This window comes from Heterodontus francisci, chromosome X, assembly GCF_036365525.1.
Source record: "Heterodontus francisci isolate sHetFra1 chromosome X, sHetFra1.hap1, whole genome shotgun sequence".
Lineage (NCBI taxonomy): Eukaryota > Metazoa > Chordata > Chondrichthyes > Heterodontiformes > Heterodontidae > Heterodontus > Heterodontus francisci.
Window position 1 is genome coordinate 68909 of NC_090421.1, and position 3575 is coordinate 72483.

The 3575-nt window shown below is 53.4% G+C and overlaps 1 pseudogene; it reads right to left on the reverse strand.

Moving 5' to 3' along the window:
* Nucleotides 1-573: 573 nt before the first annotated feature.
* On the reverse strand, nt 574-3365 carry LOC137358689 (homeobox protein Hox-D3-like; annotated as a pseudogene).
* Between the last annotated feature and the right edge of the window lie 210 nt (nt 3366-3575).

Consider the following 3575-nt stretch of genomic DNA (forward strand, 5'->3'; position numbering starts at 1 on the left):
AGACATTATCAGTATCAGAGGCCTACTCTATCCTACCCTCCTCTAACCTACCCCATCTACTCTATCTATCCTACCTTACCTGCTCTCAGCTACCCTAATATACCCTTGCACCCACCCTACCCTAATCTAGTCTAACCTACCCTACCTTACCCAAACCTATCCCATTCCAGTCCACTTTGCCCTACTCTACTCTACTCCAAAATACCCTAGCCCACCCTACTTAATTCGCCTCCATCGTGCTATTCTCTGTGCCCTTCCCCAACCTATTCTCCCCGACTCTCCCTATTCTTGTCTTCCCCCATCTACAGCACCCAACCTGACACTTCCTTATAATACCCTACCCTCCCCTACTCCACCCTGCTCAATCTACTCTCCCCCTCCCCGCCTCCACCCTGCCCTCCCCTACTCCATATCCTACCCTCTCCTCCCCCACCCTATCCTCCCCTACTCGAGCTACTCTACCCTACCACATGGGACCTACACTTCCCTGCTCTGGCCTAACTCCCCCTCCCCCTTCACCCCCCCCCCTCCCCCACCCACCCCCCACCTCCAAACATTGCCACCTGGCGGGGGAGATTGGAATTCTCGAAGCAAGTGGACCAATCCAAAGAGAGAGAGAGAGAGAGAAAGAGGAAGAGAGAAAGAAAGAAAAAAAAAGGGGGTTGGATTTGGAACTTTTTGTGGGGGAAGAGGGGGGTCGGCAGGATAAAAGGCAAATGATAAATTCTTTCAACCCCAGCAAGCTGGGCCCTAAAAATAAAAGGAACATTGACCTTCAAATTAGGTACAAGCTGTTACCCATTTCACCTCCCGCTAGAATGTTCGATTTAGATCAATCGAAGATTCTATATATTATATATGTGTAAAGTCCATATATATGTTATATATGTGTACATATATATTGCAGACATATATAATATGTAAAACGTATGCCTGTAATATCAAATTATATATAACATATAAATATATATCTACTTCAGTGTCACCACATGGTTAATGCCCTATCAAAGTTCTGGCTAATTAGCCCGGGCTCACTGGAAATGCTCCTACAGATGGGTGAGTTTCGGGGCCTCCAGAGGTGCCGGGTGCAAGTCCAAGCCTGTGTAAGTGGGGCGGAGGCCACAGGCTCCGGGTGGCCGGCTGTGCTGGAAGCCGGTGGCCTGGGCGGTGCAGCTGCTGTCGCCCGAGGAGGCGCAGGAGGAGGGATGAGGAAGTCCAAGGGCGTTGGGCAGGGCCCCCGCGCAGCTCCCTCCCCCAGGGGCGTACCCGGGGCTGACCGGCAGGGTGCCGAAGGCGGCGGCCCCCCGCCGCCCGCGCAGGGAGACCGCGCCGAACTCGCAAGCGGCGGGAACGCCGCCCCCTCCCCCGCCACGCTTCTGTGCGGCGGGAGAGTGATAGAGTGGTGCCGAGCGAGCGGCGAGGCCGTAAACGTTGATGTGGGAGTTATTGTACGGGTCAGCAATTGGCGCCCGGTATCCACTCTCACTTGACCGAGCGGCGGTGGGATTGAGCGTCGGGCTGTGAGCTGGGGACGGTCCGGCGGGCGAGTTTCCTCCTCCTCCTCCCCCCACTTTCCCCTTGATGTCCTTCTTGTACTTCATACGGCGGTTCTGGAACCATATTTTGATCTGACGCTCCGACAGGTTCAGAAGGCTGGCCATTTCCAGGCGGCGGGGGCCGACAGAGGTAGCGGTTATAGTGAAATTCTTTCTCCAGTTCCACCAACTGGGCACTGGTGTAGGCCGTGCGGGCTCTCTTCCAGCCGGGCCCGGGCGGCGGGCTGCACGCTCCCTCGGCTTGCCCTGAAACGGACAATGGAAACACATTTTTACCGCACGTCAAATGTATACATAACGTTAAAGTTTAGAAAGCTGCTTGTGGGAGGATAAAGCTGGAGCCTATATTTATTGTGCAGACTGAAAGGATTACAGTGAGTGCTGATAAATGCTCAAGTAAGACCCCCCAATTAACACCCTCCACCTGCATATAATCAAACAATTGATCCACAATTAACATCAAAACAGAGAAAACATAGAAAAATAGGAGCAGGAGTAGGCCATTTGGCCCTTCACCGCCATTCAATATGATCATGGCTGATCGTCCAAACTCAGTAACCTGTTCCCGCTTTCTCCCCATATCCCTTGACCCTTTTAGCCCTAAGGACGAAATCTAACTCTTCTTGAATATATTTAATGATTTGGCCTCAACTGCTTTCCCTGGTAGAGAATTCCACAGGTTCACCACTCTCTGGGTGAAGAAATCCCTCCCCATCTCAGTCCTAAATGGCTTTACCCCTTATCCTGAGACTGTGACCCCTGGTCCTGGACACCCCCGCCATCGGGAACATCCTTCCTGCATCTAGTCTGTCCAGTTCTGTTAGAATTCTGTAGGTTTCTAGAAGATCCCCACTCACTCTTCTAAACTCTATCGTGAATACAAGCCTAATCGACCCAATCTCTCCTCATACGTCAGTCCTGCCATCCCGGGAATCAGTCTGGTGAACCTTCGCTGCACTCCCTCCGTAGCAAGGACATCCTTCCTCAGATAAGGAGACCAAAACTGCACACAGTACTCCAGATGTGTTAACAGATTAACACACAATGTGTAACTTTCCCTCTGACAGAAATGTATCACTGAGCTCACTCACCGACCTGTTCCTTATTCTAGTCGATCAGTACATTTTTCACAATTAAACTTAGATTTATATATTATATATTATATACAGAAACAAAAGACCCGCACAGAGATACACACAGACACACACATAACATAACAGAAACAAGGGATACACACACAGAGATAGATACAGAGAGGGAGAGACGCACACACAGAGTTAGATACACACCCAGATGCACACAGACAAACGCAACACAGATTCCCACCCCGCACACCTTGGCGACTCCCCCTCCACCCCCGCCTTGCTCCCAGTTCAGTCATTTCTAGGTCATTAACAATTCTGAGGCCAGAGAGACAGACAGACAGAGACAGAGACAGAGAGAGGATAAACAGAATGCATCAATACAATAGCAATCACCGGGCGCCGCCGAGGAATCTTGGTGAATAATTAGACAGGTCGACAGGCTCTGAATCTCATTAAGGAGAGGAAATAAAGGTCATGGTGCGGACCAGGGAGGGGGGGCCTCCGGGGGCGCACATCACAAGACAGGAGGGAGAGGCAGAGAAAGGAGTGTGGGAGAGTTCTTCCCCGGCGTCCTGAACTGTCTGGGAAATACTGGAATACCTGCGAGGAGGCAGCGGTCCTGGATCTGTCTGCCGTTCTGGCGGATGTCTCTCATCCACTGGTAAATCTGCTTGGGGGCGGCGCCCCGGGGGTCGGAGACTCGGGCGGCCGTCCCGCCGTCTAGGCGGCGGGGAAGAGGAAGAGGAGGAGGAGGAGGAGGAGGAGGAGGAGGAGGAGGAGGAGGAGGCGGCGGGGCGCCCAGGTTCGGGCGCAGGGTGGCGGGCGCCGACGGGTGGGCCCGCTCGCCCGCCGTGTGGGTGGGGATGTTGGCGGCGAGGAGGGGTTCCGCCGCCCGGACCGAAAGTGGGTCCGGTGGGCGGTGAAGCCGTGGGGC